The following is a 21,050-nucleotide window of genomic DNA, read 5'->3' on the forward strand; positions in this document are numbered from 1 at the left end:
ATTCGATATGAATATTAAAATATATTTGAATCCTTTGAATTTGAGTCCCAATATGATTAAAATAAAATGATTTTGGATTTATAAACCTAAAATCTTCAGCATTTTGGCGGATAGAGTTCGAAAACAATTGTGATGACCTTAAAAAAACTGTTCAATGTTTAAAATTTGAAAAGTATTCTAATATGTAACCAGAAAGGTTTAAATGATAAATTTTTTACTTTTGAATCTCGGGGTGGTAACAAAAATTTGTTGTCCAATATTTTCTAAAATTCTATTTGTAGGCCAAGAACAATTAAAATTGATGATAGACTCTTTTAACGGGTTTCTTCTGAGCTCGTAGATATAGTTCCTTCATATTTTTTGGTTTGCATGATATCGATTTGTTCGTGCTGCCTTTTTTATTTTAAAAATAAAATTGATTAGTAATTTATTTTATGATGGAAGTCAATCAATGTGATAAATAAATAGATGCGTAACGAAATAGAAATGAAGAAAGTTTACAGAAGTCTGTAATACAAAAGCGCTTTGAGTAATGTTAGTTGATTACTTCATTATAGATACTGGTGAAATTGTTCTGAAATACTCACAACAACAAAAAGACGAATTTATAAACTATTTTTGGTAATTATTTGTTTAGTATGAATTTTGAAGAAATAAAAGAGATGCTATTAATGTCCAAAATATTTGGTTTCGTACTTTGTTCCGAAAATAGACTGATCTCTAGTGAATCAAAAAAATGTTAACAGTCTCCAAGTATTTAAAATGTCAAATACTCACAGCCACACTACTGTACGAATTTGAAGATTTTTGCTGCTTTGTTCTTCTGCCGATGTACCATAATTGTAAATTATGTGTGTATTATTTAGGACTGTAAATAAAAGTTTAGTGTATATTTTATTACTTAAAGTTTTCTATACGTCTTAATTAACCAGGTATTTTTTAAATTAGAGATTTAATAGAAGAAGTGGAGAAAAATTAAGGAAATCTTCTGAGAGATCTCACGATCGTTTTAAGTCCAAAAAGAAAAAAATTGCTCAGTCCTTTTTGATAGAACATTCTTGATGTTATTTTCCAGTATATTAATTAACGTATTTTCATAAATATAAGTTAAAAGTGAACTTTTATTGGCTAAAACCATCCCAAGTGCGAAGTTCCTGTATAAGAATTAAAGCGTATGATTATTTCCTATAAAGCAAAAATCTCGTTTTTGTGAAACATCTCATTTCCTATGCATAACAATTTGGTTGAAAAGTCATAGTTTTTCGTCGACAATTTGACTGTTTTGTTGAACATTCGTTTTTTTGGATATAAAATTTATCTTTTTTGGTAAAAAAGTATATGGTTAAAATTAAGTTTTTTGTTGAAAATGCAACTGTATGCTAAGAAGTTCGTATTTTTGGCTTGAAAATTCAACATTTTACCAATTTTAATTATATCCCGAAATATGGTTTCCGATGTACTGTTTTGTTCAAAAATCAACATTTTGGTTAAAAATTGGTTTCTTTTACTATTTGGGGCTCAATGGTTTAGTTGAAAATTATTTTTCTTATTTTAAAATTTAGTTATTTCGTTGATAATTCTTTATTCGTTCGTTGAAAATTAAAAATTTAATTGAAAATAGATCTTTTCGAGATCAAAAGTCAAATTTGGGAAAAATGGGGGTCGGGGGACAGGATAAGTTAGGGACCGGAGCAGAGGAAATTAGGGTCCTAGTAAGATATTCAGCTATGTGTATTTTTAAATGCTAAACTAAATAGTTAGAGAAAATAAAATTTAACTTGGTGAATTCATTTCCAATTGGAAGGTTTTTCTGAAAGTTTTCAATTTAATTTTCCCAAAGACGTCATCGTTTTCCTCTTAATTTGTTTAAATTGTGTACTAATATCATAAATCTATTCCACATAGGAGTCCATCCTGAGCCCGCATTTTGGAGAGGAGAAAGAATATTTTTCTTTGAAAAATTAAAAAATATCCAATTCCAAAAAAATCTACAAAAAAATGCTAAGACACGGAAACAAGATAAACATTTATTGGATATATTCATCATATTAGCACCAGTTTTTTGAAAATTAAGCGAAAATAACGCGGGTGTTTTTAACGGAAACGATTCTGTGACTTTTGAGCATACAAAGCTTGCCCGGTTGGAAACGAATTGACCCACTTTTAACTTTTTTTTTAATTTAGTTTTTTTAAACCGGCCCAAACCGTTTTTTTTAATTTTGGGCTTAAAATGATCTTGAGACATCCCAGGATTTTACACAGCGAAAATAAAAAAGGTGGAAACCAGGGTGACCGCAGGTCAGGCAAGAACGAGGAATCATGGAAAAGTCAGAGAGGGATTTTGAACAAAAATGATAAAAGCCAGGAATTTCTGTAAAAAGTCACTGTTAGTAAATTTATTGTTCTTAAACCACATTTTAATCACTTTTATAAGGTTAAATCACATTAATCGCTTTTTAAAGTGAAAATATCAATTTAGTTACTTTTTTTTCAATAAACGATCCCATGTATTAAGCTCTATAGAATTCGGGTCTATATACCTATTTCTGAATTTTTAAAAAAATTCTTTTGAACGCTTTCCAAAAGATTTCAAATATTTTAGGTTCTTTTAAAAGATTCTAAGGCATTTTCCAAAGATTTGAATGATCTTAAGGGATTTAAACAAAGTTTCATGGTGTTTTAAATCATTTGCTGTAACTTTGGAAATATATGGAACTATTTCGTAGGATCTATAAGGTTTTAGGATATTTTAAAAAATTTCAAAAAATTTTATCAAATGTGCGTGTATTTTAATGCTTTCTATGGATTTTAAAATTTCCCAAGGGATTTTATTCTATTTCCAGGATATCAGAAAATTTCATCAGATTTCACGGGATTTTATAATATTTTAATGGATTTGAGAAAATGTATTCGCAAGAATTTCGTAGAATTTTAAATACTTTCAAATATTTCAAGGTATTACCAAATATTTTAAAGCATCCTAAAGATTCCGAGGAATATTTAAGAGCTTTAAAAATTACCGAGGGGATTTCAAAATATTTTAAAGGATTTAAAATATTTGGCGTATTTCACAAGATTCCAGGGCAATGGCAAGAGGTTTAAATTTATTTAAATTTAATAGGATCTAGAAGGTCTTAACATATTTTAAAAGATTCAGGGTGGCCGCTGGACCGGGAAATGACAATGAATTTATTTTGTGACCGGGAATTTTAAAAATGTTTAGAAAAAAAATATCTGGCCAAGTTTAACTTTCACAGGTTTTTAAATAATCAGTTGAATTGTTATCTGTTTTACTTATATCATTCAGTTTATAATGCGTAATTCGAAAAATATTTCACTTAAAAATGTTATATTTTGGATTTTATTCTTTAAGTGTACATTTTTTATTTAAAGAATTTTGAAATGTAGTTTTAAAGACTTAAAAAATTAAAAATTAGTGGCGTTTGAAATCGACAAATTTGTTAAAAAGATCAAATGTGAATATAAATTACAATTATTTTTAAAATTGAACTATACATTAAGAATTGGCAAGAAAATAATACTTGATTTTACAAGACGATTTGGAATCAGTTCAAAATGTAAGAATTTCCAGATTTAACGTTAAAAATTAAACTGTTTCAATAGGAAAGTCTTACTAGTAAAACACATGGAAACGTCCGATTGAAACTTTATAAACTATTTTGAATTTTACAATTACTTCAATTTAATATATTCATAATAATTAAAGGCTTTTATTAAATTTAAACTATTGTTTCAGTCTAAAATTTGAAAATTTGTGATTAAGAAAAATAACAATTGCGAGATTTGAGAAATATTTTATTGTTCATGTAAAATCAGTAATTTTAAATCAAATATTTAAAACTGAACAAAAAATTAAACTTTAAATATTACAATTCAAATGTTTTTATTTGAAAATATTCGAATTATTTTACAAAATGTTTAGAAGTTCTGAAAAAAGTTTAAATAATTGAAAATTTTAACAAATTTAAAACAACATGTAGATTTTCAGATGTTTAAAGATTTAGGAATACAATAATGACACTTTTCAAGTATTTTTAAACTAGTGTTTAAAGAGAAAATAATTTCACTTCGAATTTAAGAAGTGTTCAATTTATAACAGAAATGTAATCGTTCAATTTTTAATATTTCTAGCTTAAAATTGCTTCAAATGATTTGCAGCTCAGTTTTTATTACATCAAATCAAAAATTTTGTAGCTTTATAGTTCAAAGTTTTTAATTTCATTGACGTGAAAAACGTTTATGAACCGGGAAATGACCGGGAATTTTTTCATGTGATTCAAACGGCCACCCTGAAGATTCCAAGGGCTTTTCGAAGATTTCAATTATTTTAATGGATTTTAAAATCCCTTAAGTTACTTTAATGAAATTTTCATAATTTCAGGAAATACTATAAGATGTTATAGAATTTTACGAAATTTTATTATATTATAATGTATTTAAATGAATTTGCTCATCAGAAGTGAGGAATTTTGTAGTGTTTCAAAGATTTAATGAGATTTTAAAATATTTGTTGCAATTTATCAAAATGAATTCAAGTCAATGCATTCACAACAAAGTTTGGCACTCTAAAAGGGCATAATCGCCAACATGTGTCACTGCAAAAGGCTTCTGGTCTATTTTTATTAAATTCATCTTCTAGTCCTTTAAACTCGCCTTAAAATTTTAGACATTTCAGCAAATCCTTTTGAATTTCCTTAAATTTGTCTTAACTCATTTCGTACTTACTGAATTCAATGCATTTTTCCTATCTTGTAATTGTTTTCAATTCTCTTGATTTTACTGAAATCAATTGAAGTTTTTTAATTGTTTTAAATTATTTCCAATTCATTTGAATTCAACTTGAATTATTTTTTAAGTCTTATGATTTGAATTCTTTTGAATTACTTTAGATTCAAACAACATTAGTCCCATTAATTTATGGTTAAAAATTAGTCATTTTTTCTGCTGAAATTTGAAATAGGCCACTTCTTCACTTTTCTAAAATAAATTAGGCTATAGCAGTCTGGAGAATAAAAAATTAAAAATGTATACATTCAAACCTATTATCAATAAAAGTAAATTAGCTTAAAGCAATCCAGAGAATAGTAAATTAAAAATGAATGATTTAAAATTTAAAATTGTGTTATTACATTCATAAAAGAATCTTTATGACAATACAAGATTAGAAATTATTTCTTTAAATATAAATATGAAGGGAAAATAAAAAATGAGTTTTTTGGCCAGTTTTTTTGGTTTGAAGTCGGTCGAGACCCACCGTGGAATGTATAATTTAAAAATTGAGCAAAGGCGAAAGTTTTCACATCTTCTGAGTGAAAATCTATCAGTATGTAAGTTACGCAAGAATGCGCGGCAAATGCCAATATAGAGAACATGAATATGAGGGCGTTTTGTTGGAACATGAAAACGTGGGTTGATGTTTTGGGTTGGAAGTCATGTGGAAACTGTAGAGACTTGAATGATTGGTTGAGCGATGATCGCACTGGTCAGCTATTTAGATAAGAAGATGGCAGAGACAGTGTGTCCTTGATTTCCGTACTTTCGACCAATGAATGACACCTTCAGTGTACTTATGTGCATACATAATTACATTTCTACTGTGTTACACAACATATCTGTTGCGTGAACGTCACATGGACAAATGAAACGGGAAACAAAAAACGATAAAATTATTTTCATTATTTTGTTAGCAAATTGGCTCTTTATGTAACTCTAGGCAAATTATAGTACTATTGCATAAGAGATAATTTGTGCCCAAATGATTTTTTAAGATTTTCAAAATTATGGGAGTTACGCCATATTTAATTTTTGGGTTGGATTTTTTTTTAATTATCAACATTTCTGTAATCGATAAATGAACTTTGATTAAACATCCTGATATTAAAGTTAAAAAAATATAAACAATATATATGTATATATATATATTATTTATATAAATATAAATAATGTACAAAATATACAAAAAATACAAAATGATGTTCAAAAGATGGCAAAAGACTTTGAGGAATTTCAAAGAGTTCCAACAAAAATGTCAATGGATTTCACAGTATTGCAGTGATTTCAAGGGATTTTCAGGGATCCTGATAAATGTCAACAGAATTTAAGTTATTCAAATATACTGAAAATAACATTTAAAAGGATTTAATTTTGTTTACGAATTACAAAGCATTCCAAGAAAATTTTAATGGATTTTACAGAACTGCAAAGATTTCAATTGATTTTCACTGATTCAAATTAATTTTAACCAAATTTATTAAGGTATGCGAAAGAATGTAAGGAAATTTCAAAATCTTTTTAGTAATTTCGATAGAGTTAAAGAGATTTCAAAAGATTTCAAGGAATTTTAGAGTTACAACCAATTTCAATGGATTTCACAGAACTGCAATTATTTTAAGGGATTTTCAGAGATTCTAACGCATTTCAACAGTATTTAAGATATTCGATAATATTGAAAATAATTTCAAAAACTTTTTAGACGTTTCAAAAAAGTTGAATAGATTTCAAAAAATTCTAATATGTTTTAAGGGGTTTCAAGAAAAAAATATATTTAAAAGGATTTTAAAGATTGTTCGGAATTTCAACGGATTCAAAGAAATTTTCCAAGATTCCAATAGATTTTAAGGGAGGTTAATAGGAGATTCCAAAGTATTTCAAAATAGAACAAGCGATTTCAAAGAAGTGTCACGGATTTAATGAAATTCTAATGAAGTTAAAAAAATCTTAATGGGTTTTACGGGATTTATAAAGAGAATTTCAGATATTTCACCGGATTTCAAATAATTTCCAAGGATTAAATTTTGGTCACCTCTTAAGGAATGTTCAAGAAATAATTTCCAAACCCCCTTGTATTGTGCCCAGAAAATGTTCCAAAAAATTCACAATACCAGTTTTATGTCAAATTCATCATAAAGATGGAATTCTTCGTAAATTAATTATTTTTATTCGATAAGTATCAAGTCTCGATGTATTTTTAACTAATTTCAGTTGCTTAAAAAATTATTATTGGTCATAAACAATTGTGTTCACCTGTAAATCTTAAAAAGCTATTATTTTTCGGGATAAATGGTACAGTTGATGAATTTCAAGATTTAGTAATTATTGTAATTTTTTCATCCTGTACATCGTGTAAAGTTATTATTTTCTGAAATTAATGGTCAAGTTTGATATTTTTTGTGAAAGACAGTTGGGAATTATTTCGACAAGTAATATCACTTGCTTGTTTTCACAGAAAAGATGGAAAAAATTGTACTTTATAAAAATGATTTTTGTTTACAAAATTAGGGTATAAGTTCTGAAATAAGAAAATACTAATAAAAAATACTAGTAATCTAGTAATTACTATTAGTTATATTAATAATATTAATAATTAATTTTTTTTAAATTTCTTGTCATTGTGAAAATACCCATACTTGTAACTTACTAAAAAAAATTAAGTTTTTTTTATTATATTATTAATAATATTAACATAATAATTTATTATTAGTATTTTTATTCTCACTCCTAAAATTCGCTAACTGTATCATTAATTCTGTAAAATAGTAATTTTTAAATTTTATAGGGGGAAAAAATGTTTAAGCAAATAAAAATGGTTGAAATAATTGTATATTGTTTTTAACATAAAATATCACGTTCAGCATTCAGAAATTTATTTAAGAAAATGATAACTTTTTATGCTTTACTGGGGAAAAATTGTTTAAAAAAATGAAAATTGTTTAAATTATTACCAAATATCTTAAACGAGAAATATTGTCCTTGAAATTAATCAACTGTATCATTTATCCCAAAAAATAATCACATCCTACGATTTCAAGGCGAAAAAATTTGTTTAAACAATTCAATATTTCTTTTTTTTTAAACTTTGAAACTTGTCACTTTTGGAATTAAAATAATTAATTTAGAAAAATTCCAAAACAATACAGTCTTTAACATGAATTTAATTTAAAACTGCAGTTTTACATTTCCATTATAATTGGGGCAATATTATTATTATAAATAACATTATTATTACTTTCAAGAAGTGAGAAATTTTTAGAATATTTTAAAAGATTCATAGTGATTTTGTAAGATTTTCGAGGATTTCAAATATATTCCACAGAACTAATTTCAATGAGTTTAATTAAAGATTCCCAAGTATTCTCAAAAAGTACAAGGGATTTTAAAGAAGTTTAACAGATTTAACGAAATTTTTCATTTTTTTTATTAAAGTTTATAAATGCTAAGGTTTAAAATTAAAAATTAAAACAATTTTTTAATTTTCGGAAGATATGAAATGGTTTTGTAGGACCTACAGTTTAAGGTGAGATCTGAACCACCAGAGAAAACGTAATAGCAAGTATTTCTTACTTCCATTTTTAGAAAACCGAGTTTTTCCCATATAAACCCCCATGCTAATTTTAAAAGCCCCGGGGCACAGGTTAATTTTGACCTATTTTAAAAAAATGGGGAATTTCGTTTTCCGAAAATCAAACAAATTGGGTAGGGTGGGAGATTAGCAACAAAAAATCAAATTTTTACCAGTATAAATTTTGACCATTCCAGTGTATATACTTCCTTAATTTTTATTAATCACGAGAAGAAACATTTATAAAAAATTATCAACAACATAATCAATCAAATTTTAATGGGTTTCACAGAATTGCAAAGTTTTCAAGGAAATTTCAGAGATTCCAATTAATTTTGACAGAATTTAAGGTATGAATCCACAGGTGTCAGGCTTAGCGTAAAGTGCAGCGAAAGAATGCTAGTAAGTACGGCACTGCTTGACAGGTAGAGCTCAACACATAGAAACATTCGCGCACACAGGTTTTGTGCTTATGGTTTCGTTCTGGTTGTGTATGTTTATATTCTGTAAACCGTGATTCCACCGGGGCTTCTCAGGCAGTGAGCTCACGCACGTCGAACGCGCGCCAATGACTGCGGCAATAAATATCAAACTTTTTCATGGTTCAAAAATGGCGTTTCTTGAATAAACTATTCTATAGTGAAACACAATTCTTGAAATTTCCCATTCTCACGGAAAGAAAAACTATTAAACAATCAAGTTTGCAGATTGATATTTTACTCCCGAGATGACTGGTTGATCTTTAAATCGGTCAGTTACACGCGAAGAAAGTGCAAGTTTGTAAAAGTAAAAAAAAATTTACGCCCTCGGCAAAAATGTAAACATACCTTTTTTGGAGCGACATTTTTCACAAAATTGAGGTTATGTGAGTGCTGTGCTTTGTAATTTGTTTCTGTAAACTTCAAGTGTAATATTTATTATTGTTATTTACGAAAAGAGTCTAATGTTTCGGTGTTCATTGTTCGTGGTCATAATATTAATTAGCGAAGAGTCTCACCGAACACCTGTCAATGAAAAAAATTCTTGTCCTCTGTATCCGCGAGTTAAATAACAAAAAGTGAAGTGTAATTATTGCAATTTTGTAAAATATTGTTCAGAATGCTGGTGAAATCTATTTTGTGGACGTGTAAAGTCGTAAAGTGACAAAACGTGTTGTGTTACTTGTTTCTTTGATGTGGAAACGCCAACTATATAAAAGTCATGAATTTGTTTGTCATGATTTTTTGACTTGAGAGTGTACTTTTGGACTGCGTTGTGATTACTCGTCTAAAATTTGTGAGTGCATGTTATTATATTATTTGAATGAAAATTTACATCAGGGACAATTTCTAAAAAAATTAATTGAATTGCATAATATTGTGCAATATATTAACGGTCATTAGCGACTACAAAATAAAAATAAAAATTGTGCAGTGAGGAGGTTATGAAATTCAAATTTTGAATAACTGCCAAGCGTTTTTGAAAATCGAAAAAACTGCGTGATTTTATGTTGAAAAGACCTTTTCAATTACATATGCACTTCAATCAGATATACATTTTAACCAGATATTACACGGTATCCACTAGGATGGCCTAAAAAAATCATGTTTTTTGTTTTGAAAAAGTAAATGCGTAATTTTGTCTTATTTAAAAAGTGCAGAGCGTGTACCCTTTAAAGGGGTTACATTTAAAAATATATTTTCCACTTTTTTATATCGTTTCAAGGCATTTAAGTACTGAAATATCCAAAGAATTGTGCACAATTTTCAATATGCACAATTTGATATTTCAGCCCCTATAAAGAGTATTTTTTTGGTCTTATTGGGCCCAGCCTCCCCTCCAGCCTCTGGTAACCTCAGTTGTTTTTCCTACCAAACACTTTTTGTTTTTACGAAAATTAACATTAATTATTAAGTAAAACGAAAATACTCATTTATTTTTTTATTAAATGGAAAAAGGTTAAGGGGTGTGTGATCGAAACAAAAACTATTGGGTTGTTTTAGAACACCTTGGTGTCTACTCACCTGGAAAACTTGGATCTAATTTTGGGGGTATTTGTATACACCTGAAAAAATCTGGAAATTCCAGAGAATTTTTTCTGAACTATGCTGACATTTTTTAATATAAAAGTAAATAACAATGTTTGGTTGACATTTATTTATTTCTTGACTGAAAATTCGTCTTTTTCGTTGAATTCTCTATTTTTTGTTTAAAATGTCACTTTTTTTAGTGAAAGTATCAACTATCACATTTTTCGTTGAGAATTCATATTTTTTGTCAGAAAATTCATCTACTAGTTTGAAAGTTATAATCTTTTCTTAAAAATGCATTGTTTGTTGTTGTTAAAGATTGATCATTTTAATTGAAACTTCTTCTCTTTGGATGAGAATTTAAGTACATTGTTGAAATTTTGTTTTTTGGTAAAAAATTAATATTTTCAACTTAAAATTTAACTATTCAGGTTTGGTTTAAAAATGTATATACAAGTATTCCAGTTGAAGATTCCTCATTTTAGTTGAAAATTCATCTCTTTTTTTAAATTCAACTATTCCAGTTGAAAATTCTTCATTTTAATAAAAAAATTTTCACCTTTTTACTAGTTAAAAATTATTTTTTAGCGTAAAATTTAACTGTTGCGTTTTTGTTGATAATTTAACTATTTGGTTGAAAATTCACATATTTTGTTGAAATGTTGTCTTTTTTATAGAAAATTCATATTTTTTATTAATATTGAATATGATTAAATATTATTTAGCCTTTGATAAAGTTACTTTTTACAATAGACAAAAACAATTATTTAATTTTACATATGAATAAAGTACTTTTTTCACGCATTTAGATATTTACGGGATGAAGTAAAAATATTATTTATAATAAACTCGCAAAACTATATATAGGTAAATCATCATATAGACGATTGTTTTAAAAATTGCAAAATAATTGAATGGCTTTGTAACACTATGGAAAATTATACCTGGAAAAACCTGGAATTGACTGGGATTTTTTCTCAGAATTTAAGTTGACATCCGCTATTAGTTTATTTAATCTTATTTTCCAGTTATATATAATGAAATACATAATATTAACTCAAATTATTTGAAATATTGATGAGAATTACTATTATTTTTAAACGTTGTCACTGTGAGTAATTTTAAAGGGAAATTAGTATGGAAATGAAATTGTTAAATATAATAATAATCAATCAGAATTTTGGGGTCACGGCCACTTCGTCAATTAGTGCAAGCTTAACGAAGGTTATTACAATATATTGCAAGTTCTTTCATAAAAAATGTATTTAAGAATTCTGTGGTTATTCAAAGTTAACTATATGCAAATTGGCTTTTCAGTGTTTCATTTTTATTGTATGCAAATCGGAAAAATACTTTTGAACTTGCATATTCTTATTTCGAAGTGTCTCGGACGACTAGCCTATTTCCACTATTTGTCTAGTCCTGAAAATTATGTATTTTTTAAATTTTACTCCTTTTGAGTTAGCCAAAGATTATTAAAAAAAGCTTGTTGTCCCTAGAAAAATTCAGAAATGAATAAAACTAAAAGTTAGGTTAGGTCTTAGAAAACGTAGTCCTTTAAGCTTTAACTCATCCAAATCAATTTATGTATTTGTTCTGTGTCACCGTAGTCTCAAGTTCGTTCGAAACTTCCCTATGATTTCCGCGTACTTGGATTATATCTTACTTTTATCATTTGACGGTAGAAAAAATTGTGAAAATTTTATATTTTTCTTAATTTATTTCAGTTACTAATACAAATTCACAAAAAATTTCAGTTTATTTTTGTGAAAATAAGGAATATCTTGGTAAAAAGTTTAGAATTTTTTTAAATAGGACTTGCTAGAAGAAATAATTTAAGTCACACCCATAAACCTTTCCAATATCTGATCAGGGGAGAGGCGGCCTTGTGTCCGATCACAGAAATAATTTAAGGTCACATCCCCTACCCCCTTTCCAACGCCCCATGAGGGGCGGCAAGGCACCCCTGTGACTGGTCACAGAAATATTGTAAGATCACACCTCTGCCCCTTTTCCAACGCCCCGTGGGGGCGGGAAGGCACCCCTGTGACTAGTCACAGAATTGATGTAAGTCATACGCTGTCCCTTTTTACAACACTTCATGTGACGGGGAGGTACCCCTTTGACTAGTCAAAGTAATTACATAAGTTACAGGAAAGAAGATTATTTCATGATTAGTACTGTAGAAATTAATTAACAGGAATTAGTGTTTTCTTTCATATTGAAATTACAGTTTAATGATGCTAAGGCTGAACACTTTTGGTAATTTTAGTTTAGTTAAAAGGATAAATTTCATAAAATGCATCCTTTTCGGGATGACTAGCCAAATCGTAAAAATAGGCTAGTCGTCCCGAATCTCGGGATGACCAGCATTTATCTTGATTTCCGGCTAGTTGTCCCAAAATTCGGGACGACTAGACGCAGCCGTCTTATTTTATGTAAAACTGTAAGCAAAGCTATCAAAATTACAATAAAATAAAAATAACTGAGGGGTACTTATCATACTTAAATTTTTTAAACATTCTGCCAGTTAAGAAATTGTATGCAATGTGAATATGCAACGTGTAAAATGTTCACAAAATATTTCAAAACGAGCTTCAAAATAAGTGTTGAGTCCAAAAATACTTTCATGATCAAACATGTGTATATTAATTTTTATCATTTATTCAATTTTCAAATAACTATTTTTTTAACGTTTTTTGCCACTTAAATTCTTACTGAATTTATATTCTGAAAGAATGTATTGAGTGAATCCATGTAACGTAGCATTATTTCATTTACGCCATTACTATTATTAACAAAGGACAAAACATCATTTAAAGATTTGAAGTGATACGACTTGTTCAACGTAATAAATTTGGAAACAAATATAAATAATAATTAATATATTTATGAATGCAATTACTAATATAATGTCGTTGAAACTTTATCCCGTGTATTAAATAATAACTTTAAAATTGAGATCTAAGAAAATTCATGCAATAGCATAAATGGGGACGGCGTATTTATACAAATATATATGAGAATGTCCATAAAATAAATGATGTTATTGCCTCAAATAAAAAAATATATTATTACCGCATTTATAAACAACGCATCAGAATACGTTGATAATTCATTGAAATATATTGCTTCGGCACTTTCAGATTATGTAAGATAATATCGTGAAAAACTGAATTTTTGTACTATGACACATACCTCCAAATAATTTGAAACTCTGTATACCTATATGTATTTTGACGCGCTGATTACGAATATTATAGTGAAAATAACAGAAAATTTGATTTTCATGGTGAAAACCATGAAAAAAAGTTGTAGACCCAATCAAAATAAACATTTTTTATTCTAAACAATTTTCCTCCCAGATTGATAATTTCTTAAGAAATCGCTGAATCAAATCGCAGAATCAAAAATGTATATATTTTTTAGGTCGAGTATTGAGCTGCAGAAAATCTTGCCGTATTTAAAGTTTCTAGTCCGGCAAATTTTTGTGTCAATAAGGAACTTTCTGTTCCGATAATAGTTGTCGATACTTTGGAAAAATCGTACAATATGTTAGTATTTTATCATAAAATGATAATAAGCAATACACAGGGAAAAATAGATCGTCAACCAGAAAATGTAGAGTGTAATACTGACTACATTTGAGTTTTGACTATGGGACAGCCCCCTAAAAAGTTGGGAGTACCATCCGTGGAGTGTCAAATTTTGATGGTCAGGTTCACTATCCGAAAATGTCAAGCTTACGATTCTTGAGTGTCAAAATCTATCTCAGAATCTTGAGTGTTAAAATCTATCTCTGAATGTAAATTTTACGATCCCGGGAGTGTGTACTCGATTATCTAAGATTCTAAGAGTCTCAACTTGAAAATCCAAGAATATTCACGTAGAATATAGAAAATGGTTAAATCTATTATATTCATATACTCAAAATCATCATCTCTGTTAGTTAAAACAACTATCTTGTGTTATTAAAACCCCAAGCTAATTTTTTAATAAAACGGAATGTGTATCTGGAAGTACCGTCATTACGTGATGTTTCTGGTATGTGGCCAAATTAGTTAAGTTTTTAAAAATATGCAAAATATTAATCAATGGATTAAATAAGTAAACTAAAACTTTTCAATGAAAAATATGTATGTTTTATTTTTATACATAACTTATAGCAAAAATTTACCCAATATATTTTTTGAAAGTTACACAAAATCAAACGAAACTACAAAAATTGCATACATTCAAGTTAAACAAAAATATGTTATATGTAATTTATTTATTCTTGCGTTCATACAGTTGCAAAACACTGAATATTATATATTATTAAACTTTAATGGACAGTTTAAAACATTTATTTTCAACCAAAGAGAAAAACTTTTGAGTGAGAAAATGAATTTTCAATAAAGTAGTTGTAGCCTTTTCCATTACCCCCCCCCCCCCCCCCCCCCCCCCCAAGCTGGTAACGTAGTTTATAAAAAGTACCGCCAGGCCATATTTTCTTTTACGACTATACTACTGATAATTATACATTTTACTTACGTAAAACCGTCGGAGAACGAATTATATATCTAACTGTAATGGGTTATTTAAATTTAAATAACTCAATTTTTACCTTTTTTAAACATTAATTTTCCTTGTTAACTTTTTCAATCATGAAATTATTCGGCTTACAACGCATAATTCTAAAATATTAAATTAAAAAATTTACGGCTGTAGGTCTTTTGATTTATCTGTTCAAAATTTTAAAATCACAAAGAGGAGTTTTAACCCATATGTTTATTTTTTTATAAAAAACACCATTTTTCAACAAAATGAAGGAATTTTCAGACAAATAGTGAAAGATATTTATTCAATTTATTGAACTTAAAGGCAAGAAACTAAATTTCTGTGAAACCGTTGAATTTTCAACTCGAGAATATGAATTTTTTACTAAGAAGTTAATTTTTAACCAAACACTTGCATTATAATAATTAAGTTTTCAGTTAAAAAAGTTATTTTTTAACCAAAAGATGTTGATTTTCAACGAGTAATGTAATAGTAGATATTTTAGCCAGAAAATATGTTAATTTTAAATCATAAACATTTCAATTCAACCAAAAAATGTTACCTAGAAATAGCTCGATTATCTGTTGCTGCATTGGCAACTCTTCATGAGCTGCACGTAATTATGTCCTGCTGGTGCCATATCCTGCAAATGAACGTTATAGGACAATGAATCATATAATAGAGTAATTCATTTTTTAAATAATTCTAAGCGATTAATAAAATAATCAGAGTAATACAATTTAAAAAATGCTATTATTCTAACCCTAATCTCAAAACTCTTAGTCTCGAGATCTCTCGAGACTTCTACATTAGGTAAGTTTGCGCATTATTTGACCATGTCAGTATCGAATTGATTATTTTTGATAGTGAATTTGGCCGAACTCGAATGATACAAGTGACTAAAAACAAAATATTTAACTTACCCATCCCCAAGTTTTGATTCGATGATCGTTGGTCATAAGTTTGGCACCCTTGTATGGTCAAAAAGAGTGAAAACAGGGTATTTAGCTTGATTATACTAGAGTGTCTATTTGATAATCCCTGACACTACGGCTGATTTTCTGCAGATTGTTAAGTTGAGCATCAAATGAGAATCACTTTGACTTTGGAGAAAAAATTATGGATTGTACATGATACTTTCTGGAAGGTCAAACTGACCATTTAAATGTTGACACTCAAAGTTTGGCTACCTATTTTTCTCCGTGTATATAAGTAAATATAAATAATATAATAATAATAATAATAATAAAGATCGGTGGCTCAGTTGGTTAGACACTCGGACTTCACCTCAGAGGTCCGGGGTTCGATACCTGAGCCGGTACCTCTGGAAATTTTTCAATGTACCTTTACCGAGGTTCTGGTGGTTCGGAACCCACCTTAAGTTGTAGGTCCCCCCATCGTGTACTTGACTGCAACCCAGTCCGTCAATGATGGGGTAAAACCAGGCTTTGTCCAATATGTCTGGGCAGACTGCTCTCATCAGATCACTTGAATGAATTATAAAGATGCGTCCGTGACTGATGATATATACCGGGACAGCCCCGTGCATAAATGATCACATAAAATCCATCTCTAACCAAAAATGCCTTCGACATGTTGGGCAGTATAAGCCTGTGACAACATTTCAACACTGAAATGTTTTTAAGATACGTTATAAATACACAAAAAGCGTGATATAATCAAGAATATTACGCACTAAAAACACACTAGAGAATTGCTCATCACTTCACTATTCCTATCATAATACACTGACAAGTATTGTTTTTGAACGGAGAACTGGAAAAGGTTTCGAGGTATAATAGATCTTTTCTAATTCTTTTGAAGCAATGCTTACTGCCAAAAAAATGTCGGACTACAACGTTAAAATACGGCAAAAAAGCCGCATCTGTATACACAACGATATTTTTAATAAATCTGCAACTTTTGTCTAAAAACTTATTTGACATTTTTTAAATTTTCCGACATAAATTCAAAAAATCATGACTCACGGGTTTTCTATGGTTTTCACCATAAAAAAGTTGTAAATATTTTCACTATCATTTTTGTAATCAACGATTTAAAATACAATGATATACGGAATTTCAAATTAACCGGAGACTTGCGCTATTGGGAAATTAACCCAAAATATTAATACCAACAAAATTTTAAATTATATTCCGATCCGATACTCAGTTTACAACACAAAAAGCAATTAACATGAATTTGCATTGAAATGTTGGAATAATTTTTACCTAATATTTTTTAATTTGAACTTTTATTTATTAAAATATAATTTATTAATAAACTTTCTCACTAATTCAAAAAATTAAAATTATAATAGAAAAATAGAACATCGAAAAATAATAAGTGTATCAAAATACATTGCTAAATAATTGAAACATATGAGTGAAGATGTTATTTTGAAATTAATCAATGTTGTTGATTAATGTTCAAGTTATTATTGACCAGTAATCAAGAACATTGATTAATTTTAAAATAACATAATCCGATCTGATACTCAATTAACGAAATAAAAACCATTAAACATTTATTAGCATTGGAACGTTTAAATAATTTAGAAAAATAACAGCGCATGAAAATCCATCGTTAAATAATTAAAACATGTACGTATAATTTTGAAAATTGATTTTAGATATTCACATTTCACGGCCATATTTGTTAATCAGTGCATCAAAATCAGTGGCGCCAAACCAAAGGGGGGGGGGGCAAACTCTCTTTCTATCGTATATGGTAGGCATAGGTACATTCCGATTTTTGTGGGGGCAAAAGACATTGGTTGCACCCCCCACAACAAAATTGTGGGGGGTCAACCAACCCTCCGGCCCCCTGTTCTGACGCCACATATTCGAATCAAGTTAAAAGCTATTTTATAATTAATTAATCATTTAATGCTAATTTAATTCCCTATTACCAAATTTAACGCCCTGCCATTAAAAAAAGCCAGATGTTACGCTGACGTAACCATACGTAAAAGTAATATTGAATCGAGTTCTGACCTATAACATAATTAAGGGCTCATTTACGGCTCTGCAAAAACACAAAAATATATTTAAAAAAGCAACCCCTCACACTCAAAAACCAACCTTAATACAAAGTATGGGCTATAATGAGTAAGTTACCACCCACCGTCAGTCCCAAATCGGCGCTATAGAAGAGTTTCAATGTAAATATAATTACCTTAAAGTACATGAAACCAGCTTTTTAAAACACGCATTTTTTTTAATCGAAGAAGTCCAAACTGAGTTATTCACTCTTGCACTTTGGCGTGCATAGCCAAAAGTTAAAAAATTAGGCTAATGCCATTAGGCAACCCGTTGCTCTAAAGCCTTAAAATTTACACTCTGAATTAAAGACCAATCACAGTAAATCACTGAGATATTATTTATCTGCAGTTGGATAAGAACGCTTCAAACAATTGAAAACTACAATAATCCCACAATAGTTTTATCACCAGTAGGATACAAATTATCCGTCGATTGATAATTGTAGTTTAAGACATTAAATTCAGAAAAATCAAAATTTAACCCCTCTCCTTTTTCTAGTTGGACGATTAGCCACGGCCTTGACCCATTAACGCCTAAAAGGACGATTTTGTTATGCTTTATTCAACTACGATTTTAAATGTAAATCCGAATGTAAAAAAATGGAGACAAGTAATATTCGATGTAAAATTTTCTGAACTTTAGATTGGTGCTGTCAGGATTTTGAAAAAAATTCATATTAACAAAGTTTTATTTGTTTATTTAACAAAAAACAAGAAATTTCGATTGACAACAAATTTTAATTTCATATTTTTACACAGAAACCGTCTTTGGATTTTTATAATTTGTGATTGTTTTGGGCCCATGGAAGCTAACCTTGAAAATCCATGTGTAGATTTTTTCAAATTCAAGATGGCAGTATCCAATATAGCGGCTTAAAGCCGAAAATTTTGTGCTTATTTAGATATTTCTCTTATTTTTTATTAGAAATTTTTTTATCAAATTGCGTATACAAGGTTTTTTTGTGTCGCTGGTTACGAATCTGTTATCAGATTTAAAAAATTCAAGATGGCGAGTCCAATATGGCGGCCAAACATTTCGAAAATTGTTCAATTTCTATGAAATTCGGTTTACAGTTTTTTATTAGGTCGCTAATTACGAATTCATTATCTGCTTTTACAAATTCAACATAGCGGATCGAATATGTCGATCAAAATTGTCGAAATTAGTTTACTATTGATGAAACCTGGTATATAAGAATTTCCGGGTAGCTTATTACTGAATGCACTATTGTATGCTGTACCATATTCAATGTACTATTGCACAGAATATAAAATTTTTGTCAAAACATATTTATAGGAAGAAGTATGAGCCTACTGGTGTACTTATCCTAAGTAATTTTTCTTGTGCAAGTCATATAGGTTACATGTAAATTTTCATCTTTTACATTATATTTATTTCTGTTTCAAACATTATTTTTATCCATATGCATTTTTATCCATTTTTACACAAAACTTTTATCTAAGTAGTACATAAAAGTTTTTCTCTTCAAAAAGAAATGTCTCGTCGTTCAAAGCGTCAAAAACGAGTTCGTAATGATGATATTGAGTTTAAAGAATGCGAAAGCGGGGGTTATAATGCAATTCATGTCCTTGATATAGATGATTCCGGAGATTCTGATTCTGGATCCCATTCTGAATGTGACCCTGAGTTACAGGCTTACTAAATTACGTTAACCTCCATGCCGTGTGAGCTGGGCAACGTGATTTCACAGCTAAGAAACGTATAATCAGCGAATTAAAAGCTTTAAACTTACTTAATTTAAAAAATAATCAAGTAAATTTTTTATTTTAGTAGCCTTATTGGATGCGCGATATTGAATTTGTAAAAACAGATAATGGATTTGTAATCAGCGACCTAAACAACCCATGTAAACCGAATTTCATAGTAATTGAGCAATTTTCGAAATTTTTGGTTGATATATGGGATCCGCCATCTTAAATTTGTAAAAAATGATAATGGATTCGTAATAAGTTACCCAAAAAACACCTTTATACTGACTTTCATAGAAATTGAACAATTTTCGAAATTTTTTGCCGTCACATTGGATTCGCCATCTTGAATTTTTGAAAACTGATGACAGATTCGTAACCAGCGTCACAAAAAAAACCTTTATACGCAATTTGATAAAAATTGATCATCAACAAACTTTTTAAGTAAAAAAATAAAAAAATATCTAAATAAGAAAAAAATTTCAGCTTCAGGCCGCCATATTGGATGCTGCCATCTTGAATTTGATAAAATCTCTACATGGATTTTGAAGGTGAGCTTCCATGGACGCAAAAAATTCACAAATTATGAAAATCCAACGACGGTTTCTGTATAAAAATATGAATTGAAAAAATGTTTTCATTCTAAATTTCGTGTTTTTGTTAAATAAACAAATAAAACTTTGTTAATATGAATTTTTTTCAAAACTCTGACAGCACCAATCGAAACTTTAGAATATTTTACATCGAATATGACTTTTCTCAATTTTTTTACCATCAGATTCACATTTTAAATCGCGGTTGAAAAAAGCATAACAAAATCGTCCGTTTAGGCGTTAATGGGTTAATATTATCCAGCAATTTTTAATTATTAATATAGAGTTTAGTACAGTTTCGCTACGAGACATTTTGTGTACTTTCTATTTATAATTAGAAAATTTACTAAATTAAAATTGTGCTTTAATCTGAGTAGATATAAGTATTTTAATCAGATATTCTTTTTTTTATTAATTAATTGAAAGTTAATATAAGAAAATGTGGAAATCTGGGACTTGAAATTGTCAACTATAGAGCCTAGAGTCCAATTCAGAAGTTATAACGATTTAGCCTCTTCGAGTATCCCTATTTCAAAACTGATTTAGAACATTTTTAATTTTAACAAACATTTCTATGTTGAAGGATGTTCTGAATTCACATGAAATTTGTAGGGAGTGTTTTTTCCTCGCAGGTTATATGTGTAAAATGCGAGCGTTGTCCTACAAATTTTACTTGAATTTACTCTATCTCCATAAGAGTGTACAGTCTGTCAAGTTAAAGCGTGGGTGGCTTTACTCGCAGTCGGTAAGGTGTATCGACATGATTTTGGTGTCAAAATATTAAGAAGAGCTCCCTC

At 28.8% G+C, this 21,050-nt stretch overlaps 1 protein-coding gene across 1 annotated transcript in view; it reads left to right on the forward strand.

Moving 5' to 3' along the window:
- The first annotated feature begins 8,937 nt into the window (after positions 1-8,937).
- Positions 8,938-21,050, forward strand: part of LOC117182620 (filamin-A) — a 240,572-nt gene continuing 228,459 nt past the window's right edge. The window contains exon 1 of the mRNA XM_033375719.1: positions 8,938-9,634. The gene's annotated coding sequence lies outside the window, so the exon portion shown is untranslated. The remainder of the gene's footprint in view (positions 9,635-21,050) is intronic.

This window comes from Belonocnema kinseyi, chromosome 2 (genome assembly GCF_010883055.1).
Source record: "Belonocnema kinseyi isolate 2016_QV_RU_SX_M_011 chromosome 2, B_treatae_v1, whole genome shotgun sequence".
In the NCBI taxonomy this organism is placed as follows: Eukaryota; Metazoa; Arthropoda; class Insecta; order Hymenoptera; family Cynipidae; genus Belonocnema; species Belonocnema kinseyi.